The sequence below is a fragment of the Lonchura striata genome, chromosome 5 (assembly GCF_046129695.1).
Source record: "Lonchura striata isolate bLonStr1 chromosome 5, bLonStr1.mat, whole genome shotgun sequence".
Lineage (NCBI taxonomy): Eukaryota > Metazoa > Chordata > Aves > Passeriformes > Estrildidae > Lonchura > Lonchura striata.
In genome coordinates, this window is record NC_134607.1 from 14,633,389 (window position 1) to 14,655,835 (window position 22,447).

General features: G+C 41.1%; 1 protein-coding gene across 6 annotated transcripts in view; it reads right to left on the bottom strand.

Annotated features, from left to right (window-relative positions):
- Nucleotides 1-22,447, bottom strand: part of SOX5 (SRY-box transcription factor 5) — a 609,634-nt gene that overhangs the window by 314,999 nt on the left and 272,188 nt on the right. For 5 of the 6 annotated variants that reach the window (XM_077783325.1, XM_077783327.1, XM_077783323.1 and 2 more), the window contains one exon: nucleotides 10,702-10,862. The exons of the other annotated variant lie outside the window; for it this stretch is intronic. The gene's annotated coding sequence lies outside the window, so the exon portion shown is untranslated. The remainder of the gene's footprint in view (nucleotides 1-10,701; nucleotides 10,863-22,447) is intronic. 6 annotated transcript variants of the gene reach the window in all.

Consider the following 22,447-nt stretch of genomic DNA (forward strand, 5'->3'; position numbering starts at 1 on the left):
AGTGCCCCTTACGCAGGTCTTAGGGGGCACTAGCAAAGAAAATACTTTTCTTTCTGAAAGGCAGCCAATCATCTTTGCATTTTTAAATGGCTCAATTACAAATAAATGCATATATAAATTGTTTCAAATTGAATTCCTGATAAATGTTGTCCACACTTTAAACACCTGTGTTTAACATCCTTTTCTTGTTAATTTTGCACTTCCCTTTGGTTGTCTGAAGGGGTGATTTCAGCAATAATGACATTACCTTGTTCTCCAGACCTCTGAACTATTGACCTACACATAGCCAAGATTGCAGGAGTTGATCCAAACTGAATTTTCTGAATATTCTATTAGCCTTCATTACACACAAATCTTCCAGTCTGTGCTTCTCTGAAAGCTGCAACTCTTTCAATCAAGTGATCACATTAGATTATGTTGAGATTCACCTTTAAAAAGTTGAAATTTACTGTTAATGCCCAGCTGAATGTACTGAAAAGTCCAGAAACAAAAAGTCAGAGAAAAAATGATGCGGAAATCTTATTTTATAACACCAATACTATTATGCCAAGCTTGCATTTTGGGGTTTAATTTATTATTTTCAAATTTTACTTGCTGGCAACACTTCTATTTTACTCTCTGGACTGTTGAACCAAAGCATTTAACAAAGCAGCCAACAAAATTTCTGTTCACTGGACTGAAGTCCTCTTTAAAGATCTCCAGCATGTTTTTTTTTAAGAAATTTAGGGTGCATCTGTCATCTTCTCTTGATTTAATAGGGAACAGTTCCATTTGCAGAGGGAGGCACAATTTTTCTACTGGTTCCATATTAACCTGGGAAAGCCTTTAAACCATGGATAATTCCTCAAAATCTATTTCTACTGGTCTTTTTGACTTTTGAAGAAGCAGAAAGAGGATGAAGTAAAATGGAGAAACAGTCTCATGGAATGCCCACATGATAGGGCTTTTCTTAAGGAAAGCTCTTATCTGTAAAAAATTTATTCAGTCATGAGGATCTAAACATAGGTCCCTGCTCACAGAGAAAATACAAATGACGTACAAAAGCCCTCTCATTTTGGGACTGGGTAACCATGGATAAAAATAAAGCAAGGAAGAAGTAACAGTGGTCAGAAACTGTTTGCTTTCAAGTCTTTTCAAGTGCCCCCAGTCAAGCCATTGATGTGGTGTGGCCCAGAAAGGGATAAAGCAAAATGAGATCTACAGTTCATTTGTATATTCTTACGTTGAACAGTGCTGCCTTAGAGAGGACGTGCTGCCTAAGGAACAGGAGGATTTTCTCTCTTTTCCTCCCTTCTTTCTCCTCCATGACCAGAAGCCAGAGAGCTGTACTGTTGAGAGGAGGTCACTCACAAGCACCATGATCTCTGATAGCCAAAATGCACCAATAATTTTGTCATCTCAGGAGACCCAGCCACAATGTTCATCTCCCATGTTTGCCAAAAAATGCACTGATGTTCAATCCTGTATCAGGTAAATTCCCTCCATCAAACAGATACATCTGACACAGTCCTGAAATGTGACTGAAATCCAGCTAGGCTGTTCAGCAGTGCAATTACAATAAAGGAAATAATGATAAATATATAGGAAAAAAAATAATGGGAGTATGATACAGCACTGGACTGGGTGCTTAGAAATGGAACAAAATTCTGAACAACCTGAATTAACTTCCAAGCTGGACCTCCTTTGAGTGAATGGGTGAACCAGATAGTTTTCAAAGGGTTTGTTCCAACATAAATCCTGACTCTAAGTGTGGTTTAAATGGCCAAACTGCCCACTGCTAGTGGGTAGTTCAGGGTTGCTTATGTGGCAAACATTTCTCATGCGTCCCATTCTCCCAGGGAAATTTCTCATTAAGGTGAAAGAGAAGGTAAAATTGTTTAAAGTGCCAGACCAGGAAACATGAACTATTCTAACTTGCCCATCCAAGTCCCTCCCTCACACCTCCTCAAAGTCCTATATGAAAAATAATTACCACTTCTTAGAATAAACACAGGTCTTCATACTTCCAATTATTACTCAGAAATTATTTTGGTACAGGAGCAGGTTTGTAAAGACAAAATTCATTCAGGAGTTGCTTCAAGCTCTGCTTGAACGTTTATAGCAACTTTTATGCAATCTGACATTTCAAAAAGAACTGACAGTAATGGTCTGGAAACACAGGGAAACCATTACAGAACAGAGAAAAAAGAGTTTCAAAATAAACGGAATTTAAGAGCTAAATTTCTTTATCTGGTTCTGATAAGGGACTGGCTGAACAGAAACCCTTTGAGGAGCTTTCAGACTAACAAGATGACACTCTGCATTGCTCCAAAACGCCACACAAAAGTTGGGATGTGAGGCTGAAGAAATATTCCCCTCTGGCTTTTATTTTGTCAGATTTGATGGAGCCAAGCAGACTTCCCCCCAATCAGAGATGAAGATGGAAGGGCCTTCCAGGGAAGCATTAGAGTCTCCAGGAGAAAGGTCCTGGAGCTTCCTCTCTGGAAACCTGTCCCTATCCCATGCTCCAGGCTGCTGTTAGGGGGGGCAGCATCCACTGGAGCCATAGCTTGTAAGGCTGCAAGGCTGCACTGCACAGCATCTTACCTTCACCATCTAAAAAAAAAACCAGCTGGCTGAGGCATTAAGAAATCTTAGCTGTAAATCAGGCAGATCTAGGCATTTATACAGTATTGCAGGTCATGGCAGCAGTGCCAGAACATCAGAGGGGTTTTCCCTGGGATAGCAGATCTCCTCCTCCTCAAAAGTACAAAACAGATCTAGATGTGTCCTTAGAAGTGCATACTAAGACATTGTTGTAATGACAATAAATGACAGAATTGACCATAAATGCTCCACCCTTTATGCTGGGGCTGAAGCAGACATTGACCTTTCCTAAGACTTTAACAATTCTCTGTGAATATTCTTCCACCTCTGTAGCTTCAGCATTCAGTAAAGCTCTTGGCCACCCTGGAAATGTTTTCTAAAATGCTTTTTTTGATTCTTGAATCCTGGTCTTCCTTTTTTTCTTTCCTTGGTAATTCTTAGCTGGAGGTAATGCTCCTTGGTGACCAAATGCATATGTAGCACATGCCAAGTGGTGGGACACATTATTTGCCCACACCCCATCACTTTTCCACAAAATGCAAGAACAATGTAGACCAATAAAAGTTAGTAAATTTCCACTCTCCACCCATCTTTAAGAACAGGAATGCCAACTCTAGAGTCTCCTCAAATTATAATTGAGGAGCTCAAAGTAAATTTTTTAACTTGTTTTGTGGAGTAATTCTGGTTCTTTCTAATAATGGGTGAAGATTTCTACCCCTCTGCCCCTTACAATTTTGAAGCATTCTAAATTTCTGGTTTCTTCAGAATTAACATTGCTACTAGAATAGAAAATTGCCATTTAAAAAAACTTGCAAAATATTCCTCTTCCTTTCTTTATACTGCTAAGAGTCTCTAATTGATACCTCACTCTCGAAATCTTTCCCTCACACAGCACCAGTTTTGCACTGAGGGGTAGTGTCCTCTTTTTTGCACACAGATAACATAGAGGCATTTTTCCTCCCTCACCTCATTCTATGGCATTGCAGAATTACTGTGGACATTCTCCTCAGAGCTTGGAAAACTGGGCTAATTGTGAGGTGACAACTGCTCCATCCACACATCTGCAAAACATCTTAGCAAGTAACTCCAATTAACAAAGTCTAGTATGTTTTATTTAATTCTCACTTGAGAGCTCTTCTCAGAAGAACTCGTTCAGGTGTACCCAGCGAGGCATGCACTGAAACAGAACAGGTAAGGATTAAATGTCCTGCATTTACCCAGAGCCCTGCACCTCAAACTCTTCCTAAAATACTAATTAATTAATTAAGACTCAAGTTATTCTCCATGGTGGAGAAATATAGCTTTGCCTACTTTATGTTGGTCAAGGTCCGAGGCAGAAATAGGCCAAGTTAACTGGCCAAGATCCAACAGAAAGCATGCAGCAGAACTGGAAATTCGACTATAACTTCATTTCCAAGATGTCTCACATTCCACACCCAAAAAAAATCAGTTGTACCTTCATTCATTCCTTCCTCCTGAACTCTTGTAATTTTGTAACTTGATGACCATAATTTCCAGTTAGAGTAAGCAACACATCGCTGAAGCAGCTCATAGAATCTTCTTTAGAGGAAGAAAATTTAAGTGCAATACTTCAGAGCAATGCAGAATAAGAGGTTTAGGGTTGTTAACCTGATACTTGCTCTGATTTGATCAGCACAGTCCAGATTTGGAAAGGTCAGACAAGCTAAAATCAGTAACTTTGATATTTTTGTGACTTCATGTTATCATCCATAACACTACTGTGTAGTAAAACATTATACATGATGACATAACACCTGGAGAAAGCATTGTGCTTATCAAAAAGGTTGTGGGTTTAGCCAATACAGTTAAAGACCTCATGAGCATTTCTGAGCTCTTAGCCAGGTTCTATCAGCTCTGGTTATTACCTCCGTCTTTTTTCTGGCGAGCTGCCCCAAAACAAGAAGCAAATAATGTGGCTGCATTGTCTACCCTATGCAAAAACCACACAAGGGTTTAATATTTGATGCATAGCAAGAAAGATACAGGTCTCTCTTGTATGTAATGGCATGACCCTGCGAAGGTAACCAAAAAGAAATTTAAAATAAAGATTAAAAAAAAAAAAAAGAATACTCTGCCTTCACAGACCTGTGCTTTTTGTGTGAAGGCAGCTCTAAAACATATGTCAGGGAAGCCACAATAGTGCTAATGAAAGAAAGTGGAAGAAAAGTTTCTGTGTCTCTAAGAAAATCCCTATCACATCTACAGTAGACACTCCGAGGCAGCAACTGTTCAGTCCGAAGTTTAAACCAACTCCTTAAACTCGCCATCTCTGAGGCCTGGCTGCTTAATAAAGACTACAGGGTGTTGAGAAGCACAGTATATTATTTCATTAAGTGCTTTTTCGGAGAAGGGGATTTAGAAGTAAAACTGCTGGCTTTGTGTGGCAAGGTTATGACCTTTGACAACTTTGGAGCTTATCTCTTTCATCTTCCCACTCCCGCGAGACCCCAAACTTGAGGAGGGATGGAAACGGGTAAGCCGGGGCCAGACAGAGTCCGGCATTGTTGTGGGTCTGCCTCTTCTCCCTCTCCCTCTTTCCCCTTCTCTCTCTCTCTGCCTCTCCCTCTCTCTCTCTTTTTTCCCCCCTAAACAAAACAGATCTGAACTGAGCCAAGGAAACAAAAATGTATTGTTCCTCGCAGATGGAAGCGAGTGTCGCCTAGGTAACCAGATTAATCTCCTTTTTCTCTCCCTTCCTCTCTTGTAGTGCGGTAATCGGTGGGCTCTTTTCACAAAAAAAGCCAGCCTCAAAGCTGGGGCTCTAACTAGGTTCCTAATTAGCTGCAATTTACAATGAAGACAACATGATGAGATAATAGAAATTTGCAAAATAATGACATACCTCAGCAAAATATTCCTCCTCCTAAGAACCATTTTTATACAAAAACAATAAAGAGGGCCCTTCTAAAGCAAAGCTGGAAAATGGTGGTGTATTATGTGACACAGAACATTATTGTTCGCCTCTTGTTCCCCCAATCAACAGCTTATTGTTTGGCATCTTAAATAAAAATGACTCAAATACAGGCCACATAATGATCTCCATTGCGCTAATACACTGTATATACAGAGTAGTCAAAAATGTACCCAAGCCAAGGCCAGTGGGGCTAGTAAAGTAGCAGGGCCCAGAAAGGTAATTTACAATACAATGCACTAACTATTATTGCTGGCCTTAATCACACGTATCTCCCTGATTTCTGTCAGGATGCGCTCAGACATCAAAAAAGGGCACTTGAGCAGGGGGCAGCCAGTTAATGAAATATGATGGCTCGCATTTGTTTTCATGTGGTGGTTGGCTCAAATGAGGCAGCTCCAGACTGTTAGCCAACAGTCTTCCCTTGTGCGACATCAAAGGCTCCCATTGATGGCAGAGAGGGAGGGAGCAGGCAGGGGGATCGCGGAGAGACAGCGCCGAGGGAGGAGCGCTGGGCAGCTCAAAGGACCATTAAATCCTAATCTCTACCTTATGTCCCAAAGAGGGGAGTGGGGAAGCAGAGCGGGCTGGGGCCGACCTGACTCCCCAGTTCCAAGAGGAGGAGTGTCAGCACCTCCGTGTGTAGTGCGGGACAGGAATGGCCCATGGACGGGGCTGGTTGGTCGCTGCAGATGTGGGGAGTACACCGAGCTCAGGACAGCTTTGATTTCAACAGAAAGATTTCATAAATAGCAACGGATTGCCTACAACCATCAGGAAGAGCAGCAGCATCAAAAGCCACTCCTTGTTTGATCTGTGGGCTCATCAGTGTTGATCGGCGTGCCTGCAAATGCTGATGACCTGCAGATCTTCGAGGATTGTCCCTCAAAGAAGTGCAACTATGGCCACTTTGGACAAGGATGTACCCTGACTTGGTCTTTTGGTTCCTGAGAATGGCAAGAAGCCTAATTTCCTTCACCAACTAATTTAAAGGATTGAGTAATGTCATACTACACAGAGCAAGCCAAGTGCTAAAAACTACTGACAGGATACAGGGGCTCTAGCAAGGTCCTGTGAGAGAGTTTGCAGCAAGGGTTAACCATTTCAAGAACCACTTTAATTCCACTGCCATCTGTTTATACAACTTCTTTCATCTTTCAGGATCTCAAAGCACTAAATGGTATTGTAAGTTTGTCGAGGAGAGCCACTGAATACATCAATGCTGAACATTATGCTGTGCAGGAATGAGGAAAAGAAGATTTTAGAAGTACCCCAAATATACCACTTTGAATGACCATTGCCATGAGGTTTAAACAGGACACAGGGCAGACCGGGCTTTGGGGTTTGAGATATTCAAAACACAAAAGAAATATATTGACCCTGAGAGCCTTTAGAAGTGTAATGTGACAACTTTAAATCAACAACAGTGAACATTCAAACAATAATATAAAAAAAAAGGATACAGACACAAAACCACACTGAAAATAGAATTCAATTTTGGAAATTTGGTCTGCTGTAAACAAACATAAACACAAACTGGTCTGCAAGGATTTCTAGGAAAAAGAGAACAAGGTAGACAAAATGTGAAGCATTCAGTCTTTAAATAGAAATAACCAGTAAATCATAGATGGTCACATCCTTTTGTGCTTAAGCCTATTCTCTCCATGCAAAGTGTGATTCAGCTGCAATCCCACATGTAATGTAACAGCATCAAAACTGCTTCTGAAAAACAAAATGATGTGTAAGGTACTTGAACTGCTTGTCAGGCAGCCCTACTCCAACTAATGCTGAGCATCTTCTCATCCCATTGACTTCTCCCAGCACGGGAGCTGGCAATCTACCAGAAGTATGCTGACACAGAAGATCAGGCAGCACCTAAGAAAAGAGCAGGAAAGTGCAGAAAATGGCTTTGAACCTGTGAACCGAGTTCAGTGTAAATCCCATGTTGACATTACTGATCATAGAAGTCACTAGTGCTTCTTTGCACCAACTGAAAGCTAGATCTAAAGATTGTGTGTTAGCTTGTTTTTTTTGCTTCCACCTACTATATATGCTTCTATGGAAGGCTAAATATAGCCTGTTCCTTTCAGTCTCATCTGAAAAAGCAGACCCAGTTTAAAATTTACATTTCTAAACACAGAAATAAGCTTTTTACCTGGCACATTCTTCTCCTTTGGAGCTTATACCATCGTTTTGCTTAATCTATCTAGAGGTTTTATCATTGCATGCTTAGATAATCCTGTGTGGAACAGCCTGCACAAACCAAGAATTCAGAGAAGTGGGAACAGTGTTGTTGCCCTGTATACCCCATGCCAGAGTCAGAACAGCAGCTCTGTATCTGCAGTCTGGTATGACTAACAGCAGTTCACCATTTTACACAGAAAACATTAGCTCTTCCAGCTCCTTGGATGGATGAAAAAACTCAATGAGACTTAGTTCCCTACAATTACAGAGCTCTATCTGATATTGCAGGTGCATGGTACAAATTTAATTCAATTTGATTTCTGTGCATGCAGCATCTGAAGGTTTGGGAGCCTAAATTGTAACCTTTTCTCTGCAATAATCCTATCCAAAGCACTGCAGAATAGGAGGTAAAAACACTGGGCATAAACCTGCAATATGAATCCTGTTATTCCTTCCCTTCTTTTTATTTTTTTTTTTAAGTTAACAGAATAGTTTGTGTAAATAAACGTTGCAAGGCTGGACACTCAGTGTGTTTTCTTTTCTAGCATCCTGAGTGTCTGGCACAGACTGTGTTATCCAGGATCTGTCTGAGATCATCTACACCACTCCCCTGGAATAGCACCTGCGCCCTTGTGGCCTTGAATGGCTCTCACAATACAAATTTACAAATGGCTTTTGAAAATTACTCAGACATCCTTTGGCATGAGCAAAATCTGCTGCGACACAACTGCCTTGCCTTTATTTTATTATGATTATTACCACTCCCAGGCTTTGGGGAACTTTGTGTGTGTCAGCACATTTCTTTAGCATCTCTGATAGCCTTCAATCTTCCTGCCTTTTATACCCTTGAACCAGTTGCAAACAGCAAGAAAAACTACATAAACAATGGGTTCACTCAGGACATAAGGAAATCCATGCAACTAACTGAAGTTTAATGCTCTCCAACTCTATTTCTCCTTCTCTTGCCCCTGCCCCACAGGGGAGGTGGGAGGAATGTTTTAAATCAATAACCAAAGGCTTCAGTTTTACAAACCCTTGAGCCATTGGAGCTCTGAGCCCTTAGTGCACCAGCCCCAGCCTCCCCCACCCCTGAACACACACACACACACACACACGTGTGTAACACATAGAGAAAAGAAATGCTCGCAGCCTGGCATTAACAATGTTCATTCAGTGCTCTTTACTTAAAGGAAAAAACAATTAAGTGAAACCTTGAAGTAATCTCATTCTGCCTATTTAGCCTCTTCATCCCTCAATGTGTGGTTAGTAAGTGTTGCAATCAGGGGCTAAGGCCTGCTATCATTCGGCCTTAATTAAAAAAGACACAAGCAGTGGAGCTGTGAATTAGAATTGTAACAACGCACTACCCCTGATTAATTCGAGGCTCATGTTGGATTAATAACTCCAAACAAAGAACAAAAGGAAATTGTGATGCGAATTGCAGTCCTCCCAGGCCAGACAAAGGTCAAATCACAGGATTTCAATTTCATCCGGAGTCGCTTAATCAACTCCCTCAGAAGGAAGACCATATGCAGCCCTGAAAGCTACCCATTGTAGTCATGTTGTCACTGGACCTGGGAGACAGCACAGAGATAATCCCAGCTATTCTCCATCTTTTCTCCTTCTTGTCTGTTCCTTTTCTTTTTCTTTTTTCTTTCCTTCCCCCCACCGCCGCCCCCCATTATGACAAAAGCCCTTCATTAGGGCTAATGATTAAGGAATAATCTGAAGCCAGGACAAGATAGTATCTGTGGGAAAGTGGCTTTTGTGGCTGCTGCCCCATGGCAGCATCCTGGCTCTCACTCCCCATGCAGCTGCAGAGGTAGCTCCTCATTTTGGAGGGGTCTTCTGTGGCAGCAGCAGAAGCCACAAGCCACTGTACTTCATTCCACACCACACAGTCACTTACCCCCAGATTTCGGGGTGTAAAACAGGATGTTTGGGACGCACTCACTGCGCTGCCTACATCTTAATGCAGAGGTCTTTTGGGGATGTTAGCTGAGGAAGAAGGATATCACTAGACTGAAGCCCCATGTCCGACCAAAAGTAAGCCACAAAGAATAAAATCCCGTATTTTCTTGCTGCTGACACCCCCAATGAAAAGATGATGGAGGAGAAGAGCCCTCAGTTTGCATGATCTTGGATCATGTCCAAGGACACTATCCTTCCTGTGAGCAGGAACAGGGCATGTCCCCCTGCTCCTATGGAACATGACTTCACAAGTAGCTGACATGGCAGAGCATTATATAGGAACTGCAGTTATTCTATATAAAGAATAAAGGAAAGTTTTCGTCTACCTAGGAATCTGTCACCTCATGCCAAGAGCAAGCCTATAGAAATGAAAAAAGAGCAAGAAAGAAGCTTCAGGGGGTTCATTCCCACCCTCAGTACCTTCTGGAAGAGTTCTGCCCATCAGCTCAGTAACACCAACTTGCCAAACAGCTGCCAGCAGCTGGCCCAGCCTGGATGGGCAGGTACTCTCGCAGCTAGAGCCCCTATTGTTTGTACACATTTCAAAAGGCAAGCTGGAATGTGTCAGGTTTTAATTCATTGGGGGTTTTGTTGTATATTCTGTAACGAGAACACAGTTTGGGACCAAATTTACTGCCCCCAGGAATGGGCTCCTGAAAGAGGCCAAGAGCAAACAGCACTCCCTGCCTTGACATAGAACTCTTGCTTAACTCAAACAAATCTCTCCTGATTTACATGGAAATGAGATACAAAGACTCAAGCAACAGTTCTCTTCTAATCTTAAATTCCAGTTCAAATAATAATCTGTGTGTGAATTCTTTGGTGTAGGATTGCTGACAAATGGACCAGGACTCTCTGACCAGACTTTACCAAGAGATACCTTAAAACCCAACAAAACCACCCAAAACCTGGCACTAGTACCTGGCACTGCATCAGTAGTTTCCAAACCTGCAGGCACTGAAGAACAGGAGTTATGACTGGGATATTAAAACACCTTGGGAAATGCAGATTCTGTGGAAATCTCTTACCTGTGCTAGGTGCTGGAATGGAATTGCAGGTCACTCGGTGAACTCAAAAGAAGATCCTGTAATGGCTTTCAGCTTGGGATCATCTCCATTCAATTCTGCCACAAGCTAAACTTGGTCCTCTTGCCAAGTGGCTGCTCACACAATTGCTGCCTCTGAATTAGCTGTTGGAAGGGAAGTGGTTTGTGAATTGCCCAGTTCTGAAGCTCTTTCCTTCTCAGAAATATTCCAGTTTTAAATATTAACCCAATGCATGACTATTCAATTTTTCCAATGCTTTCCTTTTAAGTATCTGTACTCTCTTGCTTTACATATTGATTTCTTAGCATGCAACCAAAAATTAAGATGAAATACCTACTGTGCCATGGAAAAAGAGAGTCATATACTCAGAAACTCTTGCCTGTGTTATACCACGTTATTAAATCCAAATTACATAGAATGCAAATTCCGTTAGAAATTAATCTTTCAAGCATTCCACCAGCTCAAAAATGTATTCAAAAAATAATTTTTGAAATCTGTTACTATTAGAAGCTCAGTAAAAAATTAACTTACATGTGCTACCAGCTCTTTTAGCTACTTCCACTCTTCAGCACGAAAGTAAAATGAAAGTTTTAAGTATGCAGCTCCAAAAGTTTAGCCCATATATTAATCTGTCAAAGAAGGAAACCTATGCACATATCCCAGTAAGAACAGTAGGATGACAAGATTTCCCATCCCATTCATGTTGAAAGCCAGTTTAGCTTGCAGCCTTCAGTCTAATGGGAGAAAAACTGGTCACACATTTCTCATGTTTTCTAATTACTAAAGAGCAAATCAGCTTCTTCTAAAGAGTAAAAGAATTACAGGTTGGAAAAAATCTCTGGGATCATCAAGTCCAACTTTTGATCACTACTTTGGCAACTCGACCACCACGTTAAGTACCACATGCAGTCAATTTCTTGAACACCTCCAGAGATATTGACTCTACCTCCTCCTTGAGCACTTGGGCAGTCCATTCCAATGTTTAACAACCCTTTCTGTCAAGAAATTCCTCCTGATGTCCAACCTGGACCTCCCTTGATGTAGCTTAAAGCCATGTCCTCTTGTCCTGTCACTTGCCTGGGAGAAGAGGCTGGCCCCCACCTGGATGTACCTTCCTGTCAGGGAGCTTAAAGAGTGATGAAGTCCCTCTGAGCCTCCTTTTCTCCAGGATAAACAACCCCAGCTCCCTCAGCAGCTCCTCACAGGACTTACTCTCTAGATAGCACACACTCAGGAATTGTTTAGGCTCTCACTCCACAGTGCTAGTCCCCAGGTCCATGAGATGACATTACTCCTCTCAACACAGACATGCACCTCTAACTTACTGCCCAATTGTGTGCAAATAAACAAAAGACAAAAGCCGATGTGCTAAAAAATAGCTCACCACAGTGATGAAATATATCCACTACTATTGTAATGCTAAAAAAAAAAAAAAAAAAAAAAAAAAAGGCACTTAGGACAGTTCTTTTCTGCTTTCTACAGAAGAAGACAGTCAGGGGCATCTACTCTCTTCCAGCCCAAATGCCAGCACAGGCCAGGTATGCAAAGGTTCCTACAGCCTACATCAGATTGATAAACTACAAATCTGCTGAGGATGAGGAGGAAAAGAATGTATTTAAGTGGCTGCAGACCCAACCAGCCCCACTACTAAGTTTGGCACATGCATTCTGAGTCTTGAAATCAGACTTTGCCCATCTTCATAGCTCCTGAAAACACTGTGGCCAAAAACAACTTCCAAGGAGCTCCACTGGACGGGACAGGCATAGCCTAAAAGATTCCCCATGCCACTCTGAGCAGATCTGCCTCCCTCTCTGACACAGCTACATGGGGTCAGGTGGGACGACAAGGCACACCCTGAATAAGCTACACCTGGGGACCAGCAGGCTACCCTAAATTCCCATGCAATCCCCCAAAACTGAACGTGCTTTGGAGCCCATCCCACTCTCCTTGCTCCTCTCAGCTATCTCTAAAGCCTTATGGATTTTTATAAATCCCAAAGCATCAACAACAGGCAAGCACTGAGAGATGCCCTCAGCTCAACTTGCTCTTTTCTTTGTGGCAATAATCTCACAGCTGTATGCCTGTTCTTTAAGTAAATAAACCAACAAATTTCCCTGATTTTACTTGACATTTTTTCTTATCCTTTCCCTTTATGTAGAAGCTGCCTCTTTCTCTTCCTTTCCACTCAAACAAGCCACCAATGAGAAACATTCCTCCTCTGTAGCCCTTACCAAGTGTGAAAGAGCTTTCACATATCTTTACCTCACTGACCCTTCGTATCTTTTCAAATCACAGATAAGAAACAACATTTTCTTATCTTGCTAAGAACTGGGAACACTTTCCATTTCTATTACAGTACTTGCCACCCCTATTAAACACTCTAAGAGCCTGCATGAAAAAAACTTATGCATAAATATGGTAGTTCTCTGATAGATTCCAAACAACCAGTTTTTCAGTGGATAGTACTCCAAACTGTACTGCAAGCAAGCAGCTATGTCAAAAGATTAAATATGATGGGATGTGCAGAGAAAACCAGTTATGTCAAGCCCATTTGTCTCTCCCAAAGAAAACCAAGCCAACCAACCAAAGATAATGTGGGTTCTTCTGTTCACCTTACCAAAATGCCACTTCCACTAGAAAGATAAAATCATGGCACAGCAAATTAGGTTTTACACCTGGATAATTTTTCCAAAGAAGTCCAGCACCTTTGTTTAAGCTCAACTTAAAGGACTGCACACCATTTCTAAGTGTTGCTAGGTAGCTGCTGCTCTCTTTTAGAGGTGGCTGCCCCTCAGTACTTGGCATTAAGCAGGGCAAGACATAATTTCCTTGAAAGATACAGCTTTCACTCCAAGACACATAAATATTTCATTAAACACTTTTTTTTTTTTTCCTTTTAATTTTTGGCCAACTTTAATTGTAATTATGGGGATTGCCAATTTTTGTTATAAATCTAGAAACACAGCAGTAACTTTGTTGTAGAAGAATTTATAATATACTTTAAAAAAAGTTATCAGGAATCCTATCTAATTCTTCATTACTATGATGAGATATTACATAAAGGAGTAAGACTAAGAGTCTATTCATGTTGTATAAGCCTGGAAAGAGGTTCCAGAAGCTTAAAAGAGCTGGATCCCATAAATAATTTCACTTTTGCCCCCTTTTTTTTTTTTTTTTTCTTGTGAAATCTGTCTCCTTTGCTTTGATGCCTTTGGTTGAAAGGCATTGTGTAAATGACTCACATTTGCACAGCTCTGAAACACGAACACCAACAAAAGCCAAAACATACAATTTGGTATAGTTGCCTGCTGACTAAACACTTTTCCATGTATCTCCCTTTGCTTGGAGAGTAAATTGTTAGTTTCAAAGCTGAATGACTGCTTCGTTGAGTTGGGTAGTAGACTATTGGTACAGTGTGATAATTAAGGGATCTTAGTTCTTAAACAATGCTGATAAAACAGAAATCCCTCTCCCTTTTTTCTGGATTACCTATAGAACTGAAATCAGAGCACGTAAAATGAATAATAATTTGCACCTTCTGTGAATGATAAAAGATTGAATCAAATTTTAACTAGAGTCTATTTGTAAATCCCTCAGGATGACATAATTACTATTCAACACATACCTTAATTAGCTGTTCACATCTATTTCATAGTATTTTACCGGTTTAAACAGCCTCTATTGTATGTTGAATGGATGTTCCATTCTTACCAAAAAGGAAACTATTCTGAATTTCCTAAACTGGAGGAAATTTGCTCAGAAAAGTTAAGAAATTATCTGGAAATTACTGTTCCTATAATCAAATAGTTTTTGGTAGTATTTGTTTGGGTTTTTTATTCATTTTTAAAGTTATTTCAAATTCACCAGTGGTACAAAGAATTGACAATGCACTGATGTAAATTATTGTTGCTGCTGCTTCTTTCCTTTTGAAGGAAAAAGGTCATAGTTGCATTGTCTGGTGAAAAGAAAAATCTATTCAAACTTTTGCATAGAATTTGAAATTAATAACAGGCTAGTCAAGGACATGATTTCTTCTCCTGGTTTGGATTAAGCACGGCCACACTTCTAGAAAGCACTGCTGCTTTCATTGCTCCATCATGGATCAGAAAGAGGCTAAAATTTGGCAAGACGTGCCTTCAGGTGCAACTGAAGACTTAGCATTTGAGCACTTGGTGCTCGTACTGGGTAACAGCAGGTCCCTGCTCAGCTGCAGAGGCTGTTCCTAAAATCAGTGGGATCTGCAGAACAATGAGCTTTGGTCACACATGCAGCTACCATGAGCTGAGGATTGGTGCAGACCATGAGCACAACCTGCCCTAAAATTAGAATCTTACAGGTTGGAAAAGACCCCAAAAGTTATTGAGTCCAACCATTACCCTAACACTGCCAGGACTACCACTGAACCATGTCCCAAAGTGCCCCATCCACCCTTCTTTTAAGTATCTCCAGAGATGCTCAAGCAAATGAGAATGACAGTGGTGGTGCGCAGACACATTTGCATGTGGTATGTTTTCATATTTTGTCAAACTGCCCCAAGTGAGATTAAAATGTTTGCTTAAATACTTATTTTATGCTCTGTGCCACTTGCCTTCTGTTCTCCTAAAAGTATAATGCTAAAGGCAGCTGACTCTTCAGACAACTCGCTGCTCCCAGAGCCAAGTCCAAATGAAGATAATCAACACCCAGGGAAACGATGGAGGCTGAGCTGGGGATAGGAAAAGCAGGACTAGAAGTGTTTTGCTCTCCCTTTTTTTAAAAAAGACATCTTTTTTTACTGGTTTTACTGGGATCACAGAGAAGCCAAGACCTCCATAGCCACAGTAAGGAAGCACTGCCAGGACCCAAGAGCCATGGGAAAGGAAAGACCAAGCACACTGCTCTGGCAGAGAAGAAACTAAACAACTTGAAGAGAAGGTCTGAAAGATATTTTAGGTGCTACCCCTCCCAGCTACCCAAAAGTCATCAGACCAAACTTAAAGTCCTAAGATTTACCATAAACAAAAACGCTTGGAAACATAACGACTAGCAAGCCCCATAAACCAATGCCTTCCAATGCATGTGAGATCCTTTTATCTTTCTCTTACTTCTCTAGGCTGCCCCCATGTCATATTTTCAAGTTTTTCACTGCAATTCCTTGTAGCAAAAATGTGGTTTTTTAGTTGTAAGTGGAGGTAGAGATTCTTTCACATTTATGTTATCTCATAACAGGGCTTTGCAAGACTTGTTACATGTTGTAAGCTTTATGATAAAATTGCAGACATTGTGTTGGGAAGCTAATCTGTTTTGCCCCTGAAACAGAATAAAGTCAAACAAAATAAAAACAAACTTATTCAGTTGGGATTGCTTCTTCCTTCATAGTTATGTTTCTTCTTCTGTGTATGATGAAAGTGTAAATGCCCAATCATTAAAAATTAAAAAGCTACTGATCACTCAAATGTATCAATCCAATCCCTTATCTTTCTCAGCAGATTTAGGGATGGAGGAGGAAAAAGAAAAGGAGGGGTGTGGTATATATGCCAATATGTTTTATACTTTACCAGCACCTCTCTTTGAACCTCAGTTTCTACCCTGACTTGCTGTGATCTCAGCCAAGACCCGACAAGAGAAGGTAATAGGGTCCCAAACCTTTCTGAAAACTTTCCACTGTGAGCATTGGGATCTAACTGGAATGCAGAGCAGGCTGGGAGCAACAGGCTCCTCTGCTTTCCCCTGCAAACAGAGCAGGCTGCACGCCTCTGTGCCAGTGTCTGTCCACAAGCAGCCTGCTGCTTCCTTCTTGCCAGCCTGCCAAGGGAACCTGATTTGGAGGTGACAAAAAGATGGACCTCATGTTGCTGCACTGCATATCTATCTTCAAGTCATTACCTGGGAGAAGAGAAAAGCTATTTGTACTCTCCCCAGTAGACTTGCTCTCCTTGATTTTCGTGACATTACAAGGGAAGTTCCCTGCCTGTCGTGTTGGTCACTTGCTTTGTACTGGAAAAGTGGCAAATCCCAGGGAGAAGAATGATGCAATGTGCACTCACTGTGTAGCATTAGTTAGTGCTGGATACTTGCTAATTACACAGAATACTGGTGATAAAAATAATCATATAAATAAATATGTAAAGAAATGATAAATACTGATCAAATTACTGATAACAATAATCATATTGATTACTTATATATATATCCTATTGGTAAGAGAAGTAGTTTGAGCTCAGCCAGCTAGAGAGGAAAAAACTATAGGAGGCCAAAGAAGGATTTACAATTCTCTTCTGCTTAAATGACATCATCTGTGAGGAAACATGCATTTTAATGGAGCACTGTATAGACGAACTTTGTGAGAGTAAAAAAAAAGCCTGATAGTAGATACAGGCAGCAAAACCATGAGATTTTGAGCATCATGAAAAGGATGGTAGTACCAGCTCACACAGACCACCCAGTATGTTCCATCTCTTGCTGAATCCTACTGTCTTAAAATACTGACACTGTATTATTTATTATTTGCATTATATATTATTTTCATTGCAGTATCCCCAGCAAGGCCTCCAGGAAGCCCCATGGGAGTATTTTCATGTTTGGTTGATTAGTTTTGCATCTGCATAAAAATATTTGCCTTGTTGCCTGAAACCTCGACTTTAGCACAGAAACACATAAAAAAGCAGGAAATAAATAGGATCTTTCTGCTTTCCAACTCCAAGCTGACAATTTTTTTAAAATAATTTACTTAAAATAATTAAAGATGAAGTTAGTAATATACAAAGAATGTCTTAAAATTACATTCAGTGTGTCAGATTTCTGGAAGCACTTCTGAGTTCTGCAGAAGCCCCAAGTAACTGCAAACCTGTTGAGTAGTGAGCACAGGCATCTGAGCCAAAAGTAGCCTTTCCAAATCTTAATTACTGTATCTGTGGAATACCTGATTATGAAAATCCCCTGTGATGATACCTCTTGTGCATGGCTGTGGTTTCACCACAAAGGCAGTAACATTTACACGTGAAGCTCATTCTGTGGGTAACACTTGAAAAAATAAGTATGTGTATATGCATCTCCAGAAGAAAGAAAACTTGACAGAAGCATCAAGTTTGCAGTATTGTGTTTTCTAAACACAGAACATTGTAGGCAGACACATTGTCCCTACATAATACACTTTGGCACAATCACAGTTCATTCTTGTGTAAATAATTTAGGATAGCATTAGAAAAATTGCAAATATGGCACTCAATTTTATTAAGAAAACAACTGATTCAATAACAACTATTGCAAAAATGGGATGGTAAATAGGCTGGGGTTTTACCAAATTTCTCCTTGGACCTTGCTGATAGTTAATAAAGATATTTTATTGAAGCCATACAGTCAGGCTGAAGGAGACTCTACATCCCACAGCAGTAAGGGTAGACACAACTAAGTCAGCTAAACAATTTGCCTTTATTAATTAATTTGAGGGAATCTAAATTATGAATTTCTGAATTTTGATTATTGTGGACCTGGAATAACATCAGTGGATGCAGAAATCTGTCAAACATGGAAGAAATTATGGAATACAACAACTTTTACCAACCATTTGTTTGGTGAGCTTGATCTGATGGACATTACTTTATTCTCAACAAATTAAAAACACCCACAAGCCATGCAGTGGGAAAACATGAATGGCATATTTGGGATCTGTGAAGTAGAATATAACTGGAAAAATATTTGGTCCTAAGTCCCAAAGTATAGCAGATCTGTGCCCTGATTAGCTTACATTCATCCAAATCTCCTTCTGTGCCCTGTGCTTAGATTAGGTTGTGCACACAACCTATTCTCTATTTATGCAACATTTGCTCTGCTTTGAGATTGTGAGCAAGAACATTTCCAGGCTCCAAAGCAGGATGAGATTACAGACTGGCAAACTGAGCTGGATAAAACAAAGCCAGAGCCACAAAGATTTAGGTTCAACTCAGATTATTTAAGATTCAAAAAATGTCTCTATTTCATATTAACATAAATGATTTCCCATATTTATACCTCCTTCCAGTTTTGAGAAGGAAGAGTAACAGAGTGCTTAATTAGTAGGAGTTCATCTAGTGCTGTTCTTTCACATGACCAGAGTGACAAATCTTGTGGCTATCATGTGTAGTGCCATAATTAAACCTTCAGCCCTGATTATTCAGACCTTGGAGAGTCATCTCAGCCCTGTCATCCAGACACAGTGATGTCCTCCTACCACTGGAATGAAGAGGGGATTACAGAAGGAAAGGAGACCTCCAAGCACAGGCTATGCCAGCATGAAAAATGTTCACCTTGTGGGAACATTGCAGGGACTGTGAGAGGGGAAGAAGAAGCGGTGCTGTTGAAGCAGGGAGAGATGGCAGGGTAACATAGGCTGCCCCTGCAGGTGACCGTTTCTAAATAAGAAGGAGGAAGCTTTTTTTCCTAAGAAGCAAGTAGCAAAATTTCTGTTAACACCTGCAGTAAAATTAACAGTGGTTCCTGTGAAAACCATCACTGTGAGCAGCAATGCCAGGATTTGGTCTGCAGCAGCAAGAGCCACTATGCATGGAAGATCTGCTTAATTTGTTTTACTAGCAACAGGAAGAAGTTTAAACATCTGACCAACCTCAGGGTGACTACCAGGACCACAGAGCTGCTCTTACTTTCCTGCTGGACTTGGCTTTCCTGATTGCATCTCACACTCAGTGGCAAAGTAGAGATGCTGCTGCTGCTGAACTGTGAAGTGTAACAACCCCACTGATACTCTGGGAGCCCATGAACTCACAAAAATCCCCACCCCAGCTCAAATTCAAAGGCTGGTCAGAAAGATAGCGTTTTACCAATTTGGGTATCTAAGTGCTTTCAGCTGAGTTCAATGGAATAATAGGTCACTGACAGCCTTTAAATAAATAAATAAATAAATAAATAAATCCCTCTTTACTTGGCAGTGATTGAGGGCTTCTTCCTCCCTTGGAGGAGGCTGCAACACAAGGAATGCCATTCAGCTAGTAGGAACTGGCCACATCAAAAAGCAGCCAGGATTTCTCCCTCTCCCCATTCTTCCCCTCCCCAACACACAATAGACTTGAAAACAAAAGACAGATTATTAGGTTTAAGTGTGTAGCCCATTCTACACATAGCCTTTCCTCCTTCCTCCCACCCCTTCTTCAGCACATCTGGTAACCATGTGTGGCAAGTGCTAATGAAGACTTTCCTGAGTGAGCTACAATTAGTTCTGACTGCTGTACGCCTCTCTCGGCTGTACTGAGGATAAATACCAAAACAAAACAAATATCTTCCCTTCACTGTTCCTAAAACCTCCTCTTGCCCCTGGGATTCCCCTTCCTCATTTGCTGCTGAAATGAGAACAAAAAAAAAAAAAAAAATTAGTGTAAGCAAATACTTTGAGGTGGTCTTCTGCCTGATTTCTTTTCTCTTTTTAAATCAGCATTTTATTAATTTTGATTGAACACGACAGGCAGGCAACAGTGTTTTTATGATCCTGTCTACAATAGAGAATTGTTAAACAGATGTCCATTTTTTTTCCTCCTAGCCTGGCAGTATTATACACATAGCGGTTTTATCTGCTTGAGCAGATCGAATTTGTGTGTGTGAGTGTGTGTGCTGCCATTTGGAGTGATTAGACTAAGCCGCACAGAGGCAAGATGTATTGTGCACAATTAAGCCCATCTCCAGACTGCACATTTTTGTTTGCTTTTGGTCTCCTCTCCTTTCCCCAATCAAGCTACTAATAGAGCTGTTTCAAGTTTCAACAAGACCACATTAACTGCTGGTCTCCACATGAAACAGACTGTCTCTCCCCAAGATCTAAGCACCAGCCCCCCTGTCCTCCTTTACATTTCTCTCTGAAAAAATGCCACGGCCCTCACCTCCAAAATTCCTGATGATTCCCCCTGGTAGACACTCAGTGCAATGTGAAATTTCACAGTGTGAAACTTTACACGCTCTTTGTCATTTCTCTCAGCTGTGTCACGGAACTCGATTGCCACTGACCAACCCCTACTTGAAAGTATGTTCCCACTAAACAAACAAACAATCCGGATAATTGCTGTGGAAGTGATGATATCTGCATACATCATATTTCAATTATACCTTATTCACTCAAAAAATGCCTATGACCCTCCTACGCCTTGTGAACAGCACTGTATGCTGAAATGTAAAAAAACATATGTTCTAAAAGCAGAACAAAAGCAAAACTGATGCATAAAAAGGAGTTATTCTCTTAAAATACACATGTTTCTACTTGCCAAATGATTTCTCAGAGAAGATGATAGGCTGGAGCAATGCAGGGAGGGGGGAACAAAAGGGGTTTTAATCATGGTTCGGATTAAGGAGTTGTATAACAATTGCTCTCCTTCCAGGCACATATACTGTACAGGCTCACTGTAAATGATCAGCATTAAAAGAAACAAAGTGCACCATGTAGCATTTAACATAAAGACAGCTGCATATACATTAACACTTGATTAATCAAAAGACACTGGTTATCTTTCTCCCTCGTGATACCAGGAAATTGCACTTATGCACACAGAACTGACAGCCAAAGCCAGGCTTCTCCCTTACCCCAATTAAAGTACATAAAACCCACTGTGGGGAAAAGAAAAAAAAAAAAAAACAAAAAAAAACCCCACAAGACTCTTTATAATCTGAGGGCCTCTTTTGGGACAAAAAATATTGCTTCATCTCCACATAGCCTTGCTTTTCTCTGCACCAAGCAGGGAGTAGAGCAAAGCTGTGGCACTTCTAACAATATTTTTCTATAAAACATAAGTTTCACACTTTGAAAAAAGGCTTATTTTATTGGTAATGAATTCCAGTAATAACTTAATGAGTCACTGCAGTACACACTTTAAGGAGGAGCCGGTGCTAATGCGTGAATAATTATTGACACAATTAAGTGCCCAACACTGGGCCTGTTAAACTGCTTCTGGCACATGAGGACTCCTTAATGGCTCCATGGCATCATACAATGACCCTAAAAGGTTTTAAAGTGCAGAGAGCTCCCTTTTGCTACTGCAAGGGATCCTTGGATCGCCAACCCATTCTCTGCCAGATAATGCTGAATTGGCAAGGATTTACATCCTGTGTGGTGTTTTGCCTGCTGCCAGGCTGAATAATTGCTTATTTACCGATTTTGTAAACAGCAAGCTCACCCTTTGACCTGCCTTGGGTGAGACTGTCTGGTCCACAGCCCTGCCGGGGGCTTCCTCCTTCCTGACTGTCATTTTGTGAGCCACGGCTGCTGCTGGAAACTTGGCTGCTCCCTTCCCACTGATGGCTCAAAAGCAACAAGATGCCAGCAACACACCAGCCATAGAATCCTCAGAGTGTGTGTGTGTGGGGGGGGGGGGGGGGTATTAATCTCCAACTCACCTACGAAAGCTTTTCTGAAAGTCAAAAAGAGTATTGGGCGCAAAAAAGTCACAGAGTGAAACACCTCCTACCACACACGTACTCCCATCCCAAGACACTCAACTCCCCCTGCTCCATTGCACACACTCTACTTTCCTCTTTTACAGCACGTGCCAATGTGCAGATGTCCCAAATCTCTGGCCCCGCTGTGCATACCACGCTTATCTGCAGCAAATGCAGCAGGATCGCTGGACATATCTGCAGGTTTCCAGCAGAGTTATGTGCGAGGCAATATCATCATCAGAAAAGCCATAAAAAAGCCACCCCTGGCAAATAACTCCTGGCTGTGTTTCACAAGAAGGGCGCTCATGTCCTCTGAGTGGACGCAGTTGTCTGTAAG